Source organism: Zalophus californianus, chromosome 17 (assembly GCF_009762305.2).
Source record: "Zalophus californianus isolate mZalCal1 chromosome 17, mZalCal1.pri.v2, whole genome shotgun sequence".
In the NCBI taxonomy this organism is placed as follows: Eukaryota; Metazoa; Chordata; class Mammalia; order Carnivora; family Otariidae; genus Zalophus; species Zalophus californianus.
In genome coordinates this window covers 27,646,000-27,663,127 of record NC_045611.1, presented here as the reverse complement: position 1 = coordinate 27,663,127, position 17,128 = coordinate 27,646,000, and the positions used below count along the sequence as shown (strand labels likewise).

Genomic DNA, 17,128 nt, shown 5'->3' with positions numbered 1-17,128 from the left:
GTGTCTATGACGTGATGGGTCAGAGACAATGGGTTTTCCCCCCAATATCCATATCCCCTTCTTTTTAGTAATAAGGATTCAATTATCTGGGACATGTGCCTCCACTTAAGACATTTCCCAACCAGGGGTAGCCGATGTGACTAAGTTTTGTCCAATGACTAGCAAATGGAAGTGGATATAAAATTTCAGAGGGGCGCCTGGGTGGCACAGTTGGTTAAGTGTCCAACTCTTGATTTTGGCTCAGGTCATGATCTCAGGGTCCTGGGATTAAGCCCTGCATCGAGCTCCGTGCTCTGCAGGGAGTCTGCTTGAGAATTCTCTCCCTCTCCCTCTGTCCTTCCTTCCTCTCTCTCCCTCCTTCTCTCTCTCTCTCTCCCTCTCAAATAAATAAATAAATCTTTAAAAAACTTTAGAAATGTATTCTTAAAAGCGATGAAATGCTCCTTCAGGTTTCTGTCCTCCTTCCTGCTGGTTGGAACCTGGGCATGAGCTGGAGCTTAAGCAACCATTTTGGGCAGTGAGGCAGGATGCTAAGGATGCTAGAACAAGAATGTAGAAGGAGCCTGGGTCATTGATGATTTAAGAGCCACCACCTTATCTGCATGGCCTCTCTTCAGGCTTCTCTGATGTGACAGAGAAATTATGTCTTATCTTGCTCAAGCCAATAGGTGCTGGTGTTGTTATCATTATTATTTTTGGTTTGTTTTATGCAGTTGAATCAAATACTAACACTTGGCTGCTTTCCTGGTTGGGGAGAGGACGAAAGTCAACTTTTCATTCTTTGGTTAGTGGATGCGACCAAAAAAAAAAAGGCAACACAAACCCAAACCCAAACCAAAACCAGACACCAAGTAATTTCTCTAGAACATTCCTACAGCCTTTGAAAGTTTCCCCTTGGAGTCTCATTGCATCCTGCCAGGTGGGTTAGACCTGGATGAGCATTACTGACTCCCCCTGACACATGATGGGGGCTGAGATTCAGAAGGCAAAATGTCTTGCCCCCCTGTCCCAAACAGGCCACAGGTAGAATTTGGGTCCCCTGACTTTTTCCCCAGGGTATCACAAGGATACATGGGAACAATAATGGTGCAATAAGGCCTGGAAATGAAGTGTCTCAGAGGGTAAAGTTGAAGCCCTGCTCCCCCATTCACAGTGGGTGTGCCAGGGCCAGGACTGGGGAGAGGCAAGGAGGTGCCTTCTGTTAGGTGCTGTCCCCACATTGGCATGACCCCCATTGCCTCTCTAGCCTCACTTGAGACCCTGCTGTGGGGTGTGCTGCTTGACTTCTCTCTAAACAGCAGACCCTTGTGGCCCAAAATTAGTTCTAAAAAGAAAATGGTATTGTGGCAAGACCCAGGGCTGCAGCATTAGACCAGCCTGGGTTCAGATCCTTTTTTGGTTCCTTATTTATGTGACCTTGGGCAACTTCTTCCACTCAGCCTCCTTTCCTCCTCTGAAACATGGGATGCTTTGAAATGGTTCTTGGCAGGATTAAATTAAACAGCATAAATAAAGTTTTTGGCATATGGAGTTCCTTTCCCTTAACTTTCCCTTTATTATAATAGGGTTCTCCAGTGTTCCTTGTCCCTGAGAAGTGAGAAACTGTTAATTCAATATATTCTAATTATGCACCCTTCTGGGTGTAAAGTATGGTGCTAAGATTATTCACTAGCTAGAGATAAAGCAACCCTGATCCAGCAATCCAGGAAGGAGCAGCTCTGGTTGCTCAAACACCCATGCTCCCGGCTTGCTGAATGGAAGGCAGGGAGCAAAGAGTCTTCTTTGCCAAAATAAATGGCAATAGATCCTCCCTAAATGTTGCCAGCTGGTGAAATGCACCAATGGGCGAAGTCAAGCCCATTCACACTCACAACACAGAAATTATTCCTGTTCTCGGGTTCTTTTCTTTCTTTCATTCATTTGACACATTTATTAAGTGCTCATTCTGTATAAGGCCTTGCATTGAAATGAACATATTTTAATTTTATTTGCAGTAATACATTTCAGGGGGAAAAAAAAAAACAGAGAAGTTGCTTCTTGCCAGGATAGATATTACTAAAACACCAAAGAAATTGACAATTTTAAAAATCAGGACCAGGGGCATTTGGGTGGCTCGGTTAAGCGTCCAACTTTTGATTTCTGCTCAGGTCATGATCTCAGGATCGTGGGATCAAGCCCCCTGTTGGGCTCCATGCTCCACGGAGTCTGCTTGAGATTCTCTCTCCCTTTCTCTCTGTTCCTCCTCCCGCTCCTGCTCTCTCTCTCTCTCTCAAATAAATAAATAAAATCTTAAAAAAATAACTAAAAATAAAAATCTGGACCATATTGGATAACAACTCTCCCTTTCAGATCTTCCAGTTTAAGCATGAAACTAAAGATCAGACTTCTAATACAAAATCAAATGCATCATAAAAAGGAAATTTCTGTGAAGATGCTTATGGATCAAAAAAGCAAACCTATTTTTCCAGTAAAAAAATTATTAGCCAGATGGATAAATAAAGCTTTGTTTTCACCCAAGTGCCTTCTTTCTTGACTTTTTAAGGATGATTTTTAATCTTCTACTCTAAAATGAGACATCTAAGACAGCCATCAGCCAAGGGCTGCAGTTGGCTGAGTGGCACGAGCCAAGCTACTCATGCTGTTTGACAAAGTCCAAGTATGAGGGACAATCCTGAAAAATCAGGAGACTCCACAGCTGGCTCCTGCTACTTCTTTTCATTTTATTTGCGGCAATCTTTATAATCAATTCTGGGGTTTCATGATGCAATGATTTATAAATTTAGTTATGTCTATGCAAGCAATCATAATGAAACTGATTCCAAAAAGGCCCACGATGGGCCAAGAAGTGAAAATATCCAGTGTCCTCCAATCTGTAAGGGAGCTGTTGGGTCCAGGCCCGGTAAAAATTCCTATTGATGAGATTCCTCAGGCACCTCTGAAACATTAGAAAAATCTCATGACATTCCACAGGACAGGAACCTCCCTATGTTGTATACAAAACAGGAGGCCACCTTTGGTATGCCCCTCGAGGCAAGCCCCTGGTGTAGGATAACTTCCTTGCCCCTACTCCCATTCCCTATACTGGAGTTGATAATGAGGACATAAACAAATGGTATAAGATTAAAGGAACAAAGGGTGCGGGCATCATCTGACAGCCTCTGGGAAAGGAGTGATCCTCCGTGGTGGTGTCTACGGAGCAAGGACAAGAGACCTATAGCAATGGAAGAAGTACTTTGATAAGATAGGGTGCACCCATTGTAAGCTGCCTTTGGAGAAAGTAGATAACCTTCATAGGTCACGCTGTTTTCTAAATCCGAAATGATGGCGATAAAATAAGATCACATGGAAGAATGGAAAAACAAGAAAACACTAATGAATAAAAAGAGTCCCTCCGAGGCTATCGGGCGGGGGACGCTCGCAACCGGATCGTGTGTCCGTGTCTCCTCACTGCCGACGCCGTCCTTTCCTTCAAGGACCCTTCCCCCGCTGGAGCTGCACTCCGGCAGCTAAGTATGTATGTTATGGTTTTCACAAAGGTAAACTCTTGGCGTTGTTTCACTGAAGTTGAGCTCTGCTGGGTGCCCAGGATTTAGCAGTCTTATCTCTCAGGGCAAGACAAGTTTGGCCACACCGCAGTTTCAGGAAATGCCTCCAGTGTCAAGAATGTTAACAGCACCGCTGAAGTGGCTGACCACCAAGACCACATATACAAGCTGGCCCTGCTATACTATGTCACACACGCCACTGTCAGCCCCCCATTCAGGTCAGATGCTGGGGATGCCAGTTATATCTGAGAGATTCAGGCTCTGCCTTCACGCATAGTTGAGAACGTGGTGGGGGGCGGGTGCCTGGAGCCTTCATTTTGAGAGTCCCCTGGCATGTGGGATCCTTCTCAATGAACGTTATCCACCGGAGCCCCCTGGTGGACACAAAGCTGCCGGTGTTCTGCAGGGATTCAAATCCGGGGAAAGTTTGGGACAATTGCAATGTCCTGGTATGCTGGCCGCCGAGCGAGGTATGCAGCTTTGTGTCCTGGTGCGCCAGGGATGCCTCTACTCAGTTCTAGAGTATTGTGGCAATGGCCTTCGCCAGAAATAAGAACAGTTAACACTTACGGAGCACCTACTATGTGCAAGACTCTGCTCTAAACCTTAACATGTACTGACTACTTTAAGCCTTAGAACAACCATTCATGGTAGATCATTTCTCCCCGCAAGAATACCCACTATGCAAAACAGGTAATCCCCCCAAAATAAGCTGTGTGTCCTTGGGTAGGGAGAACGAGTGGTGGAAAGCCCCAAAGCCACCCACGTCCACTATTGTTGGCCATGTTTATTTGCCGTTCTTAATTTTCTCCTGAGTTTGCAGGGAAGGATGAAGTCTTCTGCTTTCTTCTAAGAGTGGTAATAGCTAGAAGTCTGCTGCTGTTTCCTACTTTCATTCTTGGAGACAATTTTTCTTTTGTCATTTAAGTACCCCCCCAGCTGCAAACACATCTAATAATCAACCACAACAGAGCCCCTGACAGATGGGCCGTGAAACAGATGGCTGCATTTGAAAGGCAGCAATCGAAAACTGAGGGTAATTTGAACCAATCAAGAAGATGGGGTCTCTTGGAGGCAAAGTTTCTACAGAAACTGAAACCATATCCCTCAAGATCCTTTGGTACTATTTTTCACCCGCAGATGAGCCTTACTGGGGGTGGATCCAACTTTTTTTTTTTTTTAACATCTGGAATGTTGAAAAGGAAGAGAGAGAAGCCCTTGGGCCTTGTCAATCAAATTCACTTTTCTTTTGGCAAATGCAGCATCAGTGACAAATTGCACAATTTGACATAAACAAAGTTGATAGATGTCAGCAAAGCTGTTTTAAAACAGCAGAAATGCAGAGATGTGTAGGATGGGTTTTTTTCATTCAACAGTCAGTATGTTTAATAACAAATAAAACAACCAGATGTTTAATAAATCCTACCACCTTCACAACATCATCTGATAGTTAGCTGCTGCTAGTTAATGAGAATGTGGTATTGGTTTGGATCCCAATCCACTGGATAGCTCTTATTGTTACAGTTCATGAGGGCTTCTAAGCTCACCCCTGAGGCCTTGGACTAGGAAACAACTGGCCTTGACATCCCAAGACTAGAGAGTATAGGCCCTGCTCTGCCACTACTTCCCTATGTAACCTTGGGTAAGTCATTTAATCCTCCTGGAGTTTAGGTTCCCCACAGAATACGTGATGATGATCAGCCCTGCTCTGCTCAATGCTGGGTTGTTGCGAGGTTCAAGTGCAATATTAGATGTGAATCACTTTTTCTTTAATTTGAAGTGTATTGATCTTTTTTATTGAGAAATAATTTCATCTAGTAAAGTGCACAAATCTTAAAAACTCATCTGCAGTGCATAGTGAGAAGCTTCCCTTATAAGCTTTTTTTTTTTTAAGATTTTATTTATTTATTTGACAGAGAGAGAGACAGAGAGAGCAGGAACACAAGCAGGGGGAGTGGGAAGGGGAGAAGCAGGCTTCCCGCCGAGCAGGGATCCCGATGTGGGACTCGATCCCAGGACCCCGGGATCATGACCTGAGCCAAGGCAGACGCTTAACGATTGAACCACCCAGGCGCCCCCCTTTATAAGCTTTTAATGACTTGTAAAGAATATTGCTGATCACTCAGCCACAGTTCCAGAAGCTTTATGTAATTTGCTGCCACCCACTAAGAACCCATCTCTGGCAATGAAGTTCAGGATAGGGGGCAATCATGGTGCTGGATTTTGTCTGTCATTTAAGAAATATTTCTTGCTTTCCTTCCCAGCACCACATGCTGGGGATTGTGGGGAAGATCAAAGAAATAAAACAAGGTTCCAGACTGCAAACGGTTGGGGGAAGGGAAGTGTTACGAATTCTGGACAGCAAAACATTTAACATTCCACAGTGCAGTGAATATTTCACTTTATTTTTTACTTTTTTTTATTGTAGCGTAATGAATAATATATGTGTGGTAAAGTGCACAAATCTTAAATGTGCTGCTCAATGAATTTTTAAAAAGTGAATACATCCATGCACTCAGCTCCCAGATTAAGAAACAGAACATTAACAGACCTCAGAAGATTCTCTCATTTCCCTTCCCAGTCAACAGCCCTTCCGCCCTTCAAAATCACTACTATTCTGACATCTGTCACCATAAGTTAGCTTTGCCTGATTTGAACTTTATATCAGCGGAGTCCTCCTTTAGGGTCTGGCTTCTTTTGCCTACCATCACATCTGTGAGATTCATTCATGTTGTTGTTTGTGGGTGTGGTTCATTCTCTTAGTTACTGCAGTATTTTGTTATATGCCCACACCATAATTTATTTATCCATTCTTCCGTTAACGGACATTTGGGTTATTTCCACTTTTGGGTTAGGATGCTATGGACATTGTTGTATGTGGTTTTTGGTGAAAATATGTACAATTTATGCATATGTAGAATTGCTGGGTCATAGAGTACGTGTATATTTAGCTTTCATACATTTTGCCAGTTTTCCACGGTGGTTGTCCCTATTTCCAACCCCCCCCCCCCCCGCAGCAGTATACGATGGTCCAAGTTGCTCCACATCCTTTTAAAAAATTTTACTCTTCTGTTGAAATACACATAATATAACATATACCATCTTAACTATTTTCAAGTGTACAGTTCAGGGATATTAAAGATTTTCGTAATGTGCAACCATTACTACCATCCATTTCCATAACTCTTTATTTTGTAAAACTAAAACTAAACTCATTAAACAAAAACCCACTATTCCCCTTCCCCCTGCCCCAGACCCTGGCAAGCACCACCCTACTTTCTGTCTGTATAATTTTGGCTACTCTAAGTACTCTATAAATAGAATCATAGTATTAATTTTTTTTTAAAGATTTTATTTATTCATTTGAGACACAGAGATACAAAGAGAGAAAGCATGAGCAGGGAGAGAGACAAAGGGAGAAGCAGGCTCCTCGCTGAGCCAGGAGCCCGATGTGGGGCTCAATCCCATGACCCCGGGATCATGACCCGAGCCGAAGACAGATGCTTAACCATCTGAGCCACCCAGGCGCCCCAGTATTAATGTTTTTATGACTGGCTTATTTCACTTAGTATGTCCTCAAGTTTTATCCATGTTGTAAGATATGTTAGAATTTTCTTCCTTTTTAAGGCTGAATAATACGCCATTGTATGTATATATCACATTATCTATTCATTGTCGATGGACACTTGGGTTGCTTCCCTGTTTTGGCTCTTGTGAATCATGCTGCTATGAACAGGGGTGTACACATACCTCTTTGAGACCTTCAATTCTTTTGGGTATATACCCAGAGGTGGACTTGCTGGATCATATGGAAATTCTATTTTTAATTTTTTAGGAACCTCCATACTCTTTTCCAAAGAGGCTGTACCATTTTACATTCCTATTCTTCGCACACCAAACTTGTTTACCTATGGAGCCTTCTTCACTCTTGTTCCTCTGCTTGGAATGTTCTGCAGTCAGAACTTTGCAGGACTGACCCTTTCTCATTGTATTTCAGCTCAGCACCTCTTCAGAGAGTCCTTGGGGCCACAAAGGCATTCTCTCTCCCATTATCCTGCTTTTTTGTCATAGCCCTCTTTACAAACTGGCAGTTACTTAGTCTGTTTCTCCCACCGGCCTGACAACTCCATTAGGGCAGGGATCTTGTCTGTCGCGGTCGCCACTGTGCCCCTAGCGCCTCGAAGAGTACCTGGCACTAGGATGGCGATCGGTAAAGGGTAAGAAATCCACCCAAGGGATTGTGCGCACTCGCTTTCTCTGGGCTGAGCCAACTCTCACCACTAGGGAAGGGTGAGGGCGGTGGCCCCGGGCGTGGGGGGCGTAGCAGCTCAGCCGGAGGCCCCGCCCCTAGCCCCGCCCATGTCCTTGTTCTCCTTTGCGGGTCTCTATAAAGTTTATTTGGCTGCGCGCCGCGCGAGGGCTTCTGGGAGGGCCGGCCTCGGCCAATCAGGAAGCGCGGGCGAGCGGCGCGAGAAGCGGTGGCCGCGTTCTCCAGCCGGGACCCGAGCGGCTGAGAAGGCTGCAGTGTCGGGTAAGGGTGTCTCTGCCCATGCTCTTCCCACTTGTGGGGGGTCTGTCCTTGAACCCGGGGCTCCGAGGCTGGGCGGAGCCCGGTCCCCACGCTCGGATCTACGCCGCTCTTCCTTCCCCTTCGCCTCATGGTAGCCGAGCACGCCTGACGCCGGCGACTCAGCGCCTTGTCGAACCGGCCCCCATTATAGCGTCGGGCAGCGCCCTGGGAGTGCCTTCTATCTGCCCTCTTTCTGAACATGGAGGTTTGGCCCCCTGACTCCCCTCTTCCCGCCACTACGGCGCTCTGCCGCGGCGCGCCACGCCCCCACCCCCACCCAGTGCCCTGTGAGCCCACCCTGAGCTGGGTTCGGGGCCCCTCCCCGCCACAGCCCTCCGCCTGCTCGCTCGTCTCCTGCGGACGTACCCTGCTCTCTGAGGGTGGGGGTCTTTCGAGCCAGGGTGAAGACCCTCTTAGCCTCTCCCAACCCTTGGCCTGTCTCTTGTACCGGCATCAGGGGAATGCTGCTCCCCTTCTAGGGACACGCTGGAGATTAGAACCTGGAGGTGGCCTGCACTTTCTTGGGTCCCGCAACACCTCATCCTCTGCAAGGGCAGTGCCTGAGTGTACTGGGTCTCCTTAAAAAAAATTACGGGGCTGACCCCAGGGATTTTCGGTCAGAGTTTGGACCACCCATTCACAGAGCCGCTGGTGCTGGTTTGCCCCTGTCACTTGTTTTGGCCGAAATGCCTTTTAGCATGAGCAAGGGTCACCTTTTGTATTCTGCCTGTGGAACGAGAGAGGGTGTCCTTGGACGTCGTAGCTTTTCTTTCTTTCATCTGTTCTTTGTGCATTTCGTTTTGGGACATTTTGATTTTTCATTCACGGTGAATTGTTATTTCAAAGCTCATAGTTTTAGATACGTATATGTTAGGCTATCAGATCCCATATTTGTATCTCCAGCGGGGGGGGGGGGGGCTTTCCCTCGACGAATACCCAGCTTCCTCTCTTCTTTCTCAACCGAGATGGTTGATAGGGAACTCAGACTGAACATACCAAGATAGGCTTAGCAAGTTTCCCATCATCTCCCCTTCCAGACTGCTCTTCTTGCTGTTTTTTCTGAGTAACATAAAAGGCTCTAGCCAATAACCTTTGAGTCACCTTGGACTGCTCTCTTTCTTTCTCACTCCGCATCCAGTGCTTGCCACCCTGGGCCAAGTCACCACCACCTCTCATCTGGATTATTGAAATAGTCTCTCATCTGGTCTCCCTACTTCTGCCCTTGCATTCATGCCCTATTTTAGCATGGTAGCTAGAAGGATCCTTTTGAAACAGGTCAGATCGTATCACTCCTTTACGTAAAAACCCTACAATGGATTTCCATCTCATTTAAAGACAAATGCCTTATATTGAGCCATAAGACTTTAAATAACCTGACCCACTGTTACTTCCCCACTCTCATTTTCTGCTACCCTCCTCTTCCACGTGTCAGACATGCTTTGGCCTCAAGGCTTTTGTGCTTGCAGTTCAATAATCTTGTGGTTTGCTCCCTCACTTTTTTTCAGGTTTTTACTCAGGGGTCACCTAGTGAGGCTTTCCCCAGTTCCTATTTTCCTTTACTGCTTTAGTAGTTGTTCTTAGCAATTATATTTTAGTTATTTACCTCGTGTATTGTTTGTTGTTCCCTTCCAGAATGTGAAGTGGGGAGGATTTTTCTCTATTTTGTTCCTTGGTGGATCTTCAGCACCTAGGTCTGGCACACAGTAGGTGCTCAATAAATATGAAATAAAGGAATGCTCTGGCACTGATACAGGCTTGGGAACACAGTGGTTAATGAAACACGCCTGCCCTCATTGAAGTGATGTTCCTATAGAGAATGCCACCAACAATAAACAGAGATATAGAGTGTAGTGTCAGGGCTGTTTTTTAAAAGGAGGAGAAGGATATCTGAACAGAGACCCGATTGAAATGAGAGAGCAAGTTATGGGAATGTCTGGTGGGAGAGCATTCCTGGAATGGGAAGAGCAAGTGCAAAGACCCTAAGGTGGGAACAGTTGGAGAAGTGGTGAGCTTGAGTGTCTGAATCTGCTGCTTGATGGACTGAAGTAGAAAATAAGGTAGAGGGAAATACAGATGTTCCAAGGAGAGAGAGAGGTCAGCAAAGACCCATCTCACCCAGAGGTGAGAGCCCAAGGTGTATTCAGGGGACAAGCCACTTTATAACTCATCAGACATTTATTTGGTACCTATTGAATGCCAAACTTGGCTGCTGAGGATTCAGCTCAGTCCACTGAGCAGTCTGCCCTACAGGAATTTGCCATGTAGAGAAGTAGACAGACATGGGAAGAAATAATTACAACTATTTCACCAGAGAAGAACAGTAATGAAGGTTCAGAATAGTATGGGAGGGGCTTGGGGTGAGGAGGACTGCCCTAGCGGACTTTTCAGGATATATAGGAGTTCCCTATGTGACAGTGTAGGTTTGGGGTATGTGATAGCAGAGTGTGCAGCTACACGTGCAGGAGTATGAAGGGAGGAAACAGCGTGAAGCATCCCCAGGAGTAGAGACTTACTAGGGTATCTTTGGGGGAGGGTAGTGAGAGATGTGGATGGTAAAGGTGACAGTGCCAGATCACAAGCATTTCCTTGTGGAGGGGACAGAAGGTGTCCCTGGTTGGATTAAGGCAGGGGAGCATTTCAAAAAGAATTCTTGCCAAGGGGAGGGTGAGTTAGAGGAACGCAAAGGCTTAGACTACTGAAGTAGGTGAAAAGCATGAGGGTCAGAGCGGGGGCAAGAGAGATGAGGATTCCTTTTTGCAAAAGGTTTGAGAGGTAGACATGGAGATTGGCTGGATGTTCAGGAGCGGAGGAAGGGGACCCTGAAGTGACTCCCAGGTGGTCTCTGGCTGACTTGCTGGATGCTAGTAGTTCTACTGAGAGACTGGGAACGCAGGAGGGGGAAGTGGTGGTATTGGTGGCTAAGAGGAGAGAGAAGTGATGAATTTGGTTTGGGGCACGTGTGGTTTGAGGCACCCATGGATCATCCAAGTGCAGCTGTCAGGGACAGTTGGAGATACTAGCTCAGGTGAGAGCTGGCCTGGGCATAGAATAGTTTCTACCAAACCTTAGTTTTGATAAATTGGCGTTCTCATCTGGGCCCACACCGTCCTCAGAGGTGTTCAGGTGGCCCTTCCGTCCTGTGAGCCTCCTGACTGTATCTTCAAGAATGTGTGTGTGGTTCTTTTGTGTGCACATGTGTACATGGACATTAGATTCGCAGGGGTCCATGGCCGTCCGAAAGATTAATAACCACTGGAAGGGGTTCTAGTTGAAGCCACGGCCAATGGTGGATCTTATCCAGAGAAATATGCAGCTTGAGAAGAGGAGGTCCAAGGATAGAAGCTTGGCATTTAAGGGATGGGTGGATGTCGAAGCCACAGCAGAGGAGGCTTGAGAGAGGGAAGAGCTGGAAAAGCAGGAGGAGGACCAGGAAAAGGCCGTGTCGTCAAGTCAGAGGAGAAGAGTGTTTCAGGAAGAAAGGAATGGTCAGGGTATCAGAGGCTGTGAGAGAGAAAGGGTTGAAAGTCCATCGGACTTAGCAGTTAGGTCATTGGTGGCTGCAGAGGAATTCAGGAAGTAGGAGGGGGGCAAAAGCAGAAATTAGGTTGCAGTGGGTGATGAATGGGTGAGGTGTGACAAAGGATGGCTGTCTCTTTGTAGAGAGAGCAGGAGCTAGAGGAGCATGTGGGTTTGAGGATTTTTTTAAAATATATATTTATACATATATATTTTATTTTATAATTTATTTATTTTATTTATCTTTAAAGCTCTTCCTATTTATTTGAGAGAGAGCATGAGTCGGGGGGCGGGGAGAGGGAGAAGCAGACTCCCCGCCGAGCAGGGAGCCCGATTCTGGACTCGATCCCAGGACCCTGGGACCATGACATGAGCCGAAGGCAGACACTTAACTGACTGAGCCACCCAGGCACCCTGGATTTTTTTAATCTTTTAATTTTAGAATAGTTTTAGATTTACAGAAAATATGCAGGATTAGTACAGAGTACTCTGTACCCCTCACCCAGTTTCCCCTATTGATGAGGAATTATTTTAGGAAGGAAGAGACCTGAACTCTAGGAGAAGGAGCCAAAGACAGTGAAAATAAGGACAGCCATCATTTCCTGAGTTCTGGCTGTGTGTGAGTCCCTGCCTTGGGCTTTGCTTATATAATCTAATGTCATCGTCATAATAGCCTTCTGATGTCTAAATCTATTCCCTTCCCTGTCTTCCTCATTTCAGTAAGTGGCACCTTCATGCTCCCAAGTTACTTGGGCCTAAAACCTTGGCATTGTGTTTGACTTCTTCACTCGCACACTGTACATAAGTGATTTATATCTACACGGAATCTATTTTATTTTTTTTATTTTTATTTATTTTTTTACACGGAATCTATTTTAAAATGTATACATGAGTCAGACCTACTATTTATTTGTCTCTTCCACCACTGTCATCCTGGTTCACACCACTCTCATGTATTACATCTGGGTGATAGAGCAGCCTCCTGACTGGTCTCCCTGGTTTTACTTTGTGCCCTTCTTCCCCTCTGTCTGTTCTCCATGCAGAAGTGGGAAGGAGCCTTTAAAAAGCTTAACCCTTCTGTAGTTCCCATCACACATAGATTACAATCCAACACTATTACCTTGTGCTGTGAAGTCAGTACCATCTAGGCCCTGCCCTAACCCCTTCTCCCACCACTCTACCCTGTGATTGTGTGCTTCAGCCATGTGGCCTCATGATCTTCTTCACATATGCTAAAGATGATTCTGCATTGAAGCTTTTGCATTCACTGTTTCCTTTGCAAGAACATTCTCCTCACATTTATCAGTATAGCTCATTCCCTTACATGATTTAGGTCTTTGTTCAGTGGTTTCCTTTTTATTTTTACTTAAAAAAAATCTTTTTTAAAGATTTCATTTATTTGACAGAGAACATGTACAAGCAGGGGGAGCAGCAGGGAGAGGGAGAAGCAGGCTCCCCACTGAGCAGAGAGCCTGACATGGGGCTCAGCCCTAGGGCCCTGGGATCATGACCTGAGCTGAAGGCAGATGCCTAACTGACTGAGCCACCCAGGCGCCTCAGTGGTTTTCTTTTTAAAGAAGCTTCATGGAACACCCCAGCTAAAGTAGTCCCACTGTCTACTCTACCACATCTCCCTGTTCTATCTTCTTTGTAGCACTTACCGATACCTGGCATCATGTGTCTATTTTTTTTAATTGTCTCTCTTCTGACATATAAGTTCTTTGAGCCTGGGAATCTTATCTGTTTTTTCCACAGCTCCATCCCCAGTGCCTTGAACAGCACATGGGAGATGCTTAATAAATACTTGTTACAGGAAGGGAGGAAAGAGGGGTTCTAACTTTGGTGGCCCTTACAATGTCAACATAGGAATTTTATTTTATTTATTTATTTATTTATTTTAAAGATTTTATTTATTTATTCATGAGAGAGAGAGAGAGAGAGAGAGAGAGGCAGAGGGAGAAGCAGGCTCCCGAGGAGCAGGGAGCCTGACGCGGGACCCGATCCCAGGACCCTGGGATCATGACCTGAGCCGAAGGCAGACGCTTAACCGTCTGAGCCACCCAGGCGCCCAGCATAGGAATTTTAAAAATAAGGAGTCATTATGGTGCAGGAGGGCTGGGTCTAAGGACCCAGAGGAAGTCCTGCAGGATCAGCTAAGGGTGTTCTTGTCCTTGCGTGGGATAGAAATCAAATGTGAGCCAAGAGAAAGTAAGAGCAGGGTTTACTGAAGACAGAGAGTGTAGATACAGTCTGAGAGATGCAGAAAGGAAAGAAGAGTGAGTCTTGTCTTTGTTTTGGGGGTAGGGTTTTTAGTGAGGATTGAGATCTGTTTTAAGGGTCTTTTTAGGCATCTGGGAACTGGTTAAAATGGACAAATGTTTAGGTGTCCTCCGTAAGTCACTTAGGCCCTGGAGCCAGGGGTCTTGGTGAGGCAGTGAGTGGTCTGGAAAACATACATGACGCCCCTGCCTGGTCACTCTTTAGTTGTTATCTAGATGTGCTGGAAGACTCCAGAGAATCTCCTTGACCTGTACAAGGGGACATATGTTATCTGTATTATAAGGCATGTGTAAGGTGGAGGTGCAGGTCCTAGCAAGAGTAAAGGCAGCAAAAAAAGCAGTCTTTCATAGGGTCCCTTCAGTTTCCCTATGTCAATTAGCCATTCTTGGCAAAGTTTGCAGAAGTTTATTCTGTCAGTCAGTGACTGTGGTGGGGGTCTAGCTACTGTTTGAGGACACTGTTGGAGTTAAAAAAAAAAAAAAGCTACAGAATGCTTTAAACTTCAGGCTATTTGGGGGTCTAAATATTAACAGACGATAATGTAAAACAAATAAAGGAGAGAGATACCAGCAAAATGGCAAGCTAAGAGGTCCTGATGCTTGTCCCCACATAAAAATAGAAGAATAACCACCAGACAGCTACATATTGACAAAAAAAGAGCTCCAAAGTGAAATAAGGAGGTTGCAGAAACCCTGTGGAGCACCAGAACTGAAGATTGGCCACATGGAAAACCGTAAGGCAGATAAATGAATACAGTAGGAAAGAATTTCGGTGAGGGGAGATTTTGTGGGGTGGGTGTTGAGGAAAACCATCTGCTAGGCAGGACTTGAACTGGTGGTAAAGAATAATAGCCAAGGTTTACTGAGCGGTTGCTATGTAGAGATGGAGCTCTTTTTCCATTTCATAGGTGGGCCCAGCAAGAATAAGTAACTTGTCCACAGTCACCCCACTAGAAAGTGGAGGAGCTGTGGAGCTCAAGGGTACATTTTTCCCCTTTGGGAAAATGGCATGAGCAAGGGCATATAGCAAGGCATACCTAAGGATGGTTAGGGGCCGAGTAGATTGGGTAACTGTTAGATAGGGTTTCATCAAAAGCATTGCCTCATCTGGATCCCTGTGAGTGGAAGGCTTGGAGGGCTTTTGAGCAGGAGCAACATAGGGAAAGTGCTGGAAAGATTGAGGTGGCCACAGCAGGCAGAGTGATGTGGAGAGGGAGGAGCTTGAAGACATGTCCGAGTGTCTCTCAAGAACTTGGGTTTAAAGGGATGGAAGTCTGGCCTCCTGTGATGGTGAGGAAGATAGAATCAACAGTTAGACTAACTTTATTGTGATAATCATTTCCCAATACATGCAGAAATATATGTTACTCTCTATATCTTAAACTTACATCGTATTATGTACGAGTTGTATCTGAATAAAGCTGGGGGAAAAAAGCAATAGTTAGAAGATGCTGCAAAAATACAAGTATCTCTTGCTACTTAAATCTGTTAGGTGATGAGAGTTTGGATAGCAAGTTTGGAGAGAGAATGATGTCCCCATCAGCTGAATATAAAGTATTTGGTTTCCTGAGTTTGGATAATGAGGAATACCTGCCCTTTCTCTCAAAAAATGTATCTGCATCTTGTTGGTTTTTGAGCCTGGAGAGTGGAGAATACCTGTAAATAAGGTCTGAGGTCATGCACAGATGTAAAGGAGAAGGGTGAGTTAGAACCCGAGAGAGAGAGAGAGAGAAGCCAGGGGACAGAGAGGTGGAGCTGAGGAGGGGGTGGGGGAGTGGATAACTGCATTTTGAGACGTGCCAGGTGTGACAGTTATGTGCTGGAGTGGAAACGTGTAGGCAGTGCCTGGAAGCTCTGGGTTGGAGTGTGAGTGCAGGGAGCAGAGTGGGAGTGTGGGTTTGATAGTCATTGCCATTGAGGATTTGGGGCCAGTGGTGAGACAAACACACTGAAGCAGAGGGTTTAGAGCAATTTAGAAATTAACAAGTTATTTAAAATTAGACAGGGTCACATATAGCCATGGAAAAGAATTCAGGCTGACAGAGGGGTATAAAATGAAAAGTCCCAACTCTTCCCTTTGCTTTCTGGAGGCGATGCTAAGTTAGGTTTCTTACTGTGCTAATGTTTCTTGCTTTTCTGTGAATTATCTGTGAACAGACCTTAAGTGTATAGCTCAGTGTATTTTTATGTATTCACTCGTGACTACCAATCATACTGCGATATGGAACACTTCCAATACCCCAGCTTCTTAGAGTGAGCTGCTATAACAAAATACCATAGACTGGGTGGCTTCAATAGCAAAAAGTTTATTTTGCCACAGTTCTGGAGGCTGGAAGTCTGGAGATCAGAGTCCCAGCATGGTTGGGTCCTGGTGAGGACCTGCTTCCTGGTTTTTAGATGGCTGCTATCTCACTGCTCACGTGTTCTTTCCTGGGTGAATGCAGTGTAGGGGGCTGGGTGGGAAGGAAGCCCTCTGGTGTCTCTTAGTGGGACACTGATCCCTTCATGAGGGCCCCATCTTCATGAGCTCATCTAAACCTAATTACCTTCCAAAGGCCCCTTCTCCAGATACCACACATTGGGTCTTAGGGCTTCGACGTGCGAATTTTGGAGGGGCCCGTTACAGTCCATAGCACCTGGAAAGTTGTCGTGCTCCTTTCCAATCGATCGCTCTCCCACACCGTAATAACTAGTGTTCTGATTTCTAGCACCATAGATGATTTAGTTTTTCTGTTCTTTTTTTTTTTTAAGATTTTATTTATTTATTTGAGAGAGAGAGAGAATGAGAGAGAAAGCACATGAGATGGAGGGAGGGTCAGAGGGAGACTCGATCCAGGGACTCCAGGATCATGACCTGAGCCGAAGGCAGTCGCTTAACCAACTGAGCCACCCAGGTGCCCCTGGTTTTTTAAATAAATCTGGCTGCTTTAGTTAACCACTGTGTCTGCAGAATTTATCCATATTCCATGTAGCTGTAGTTCATTCTCTTCTGTTACTGTGTGATATATCAGGGTATGAATACACCACCATAAAAATCCCAAATGAGAGAATTCTGTATATATAGTGGTTTTAAGATTATTTGGTGGTGGTGGAGGACTCAGACTTTTATTAGAATCTGATAAAAGCTGTAGTGCTTTCCTTATATTAAGAAAAACAGTATGCATGTATTTCCAGAGGTTCCTAGTGCCTTTGATGTTGGTGTCATGCCCTCAGGACAA

At 45.3% G+C, this 17,128-nt stretch overlaps 1 protein-coding gene across 1 annotated transcript in view; it reads left to right on the top strand.

The window, feature by feature from the left end:
• The first annotated feature begins 7,976 nt into the window (after nt 1–7,976).
• NUP93 (nucleoporin 93) overlaps nt 7,977–17,128 on the top strand; it is a 111,049-nt gene continuing 101,897 nt past the window's right edge. The window contains exon 1 of the mRNA XM_027617462.2: nt 7,977–8,076. The gene's annotated coding sequence lies outside the window, so the exon portion shown is untranslated. The remainder of the gene's footprint in view (nt 8,077–17,128) is intronic.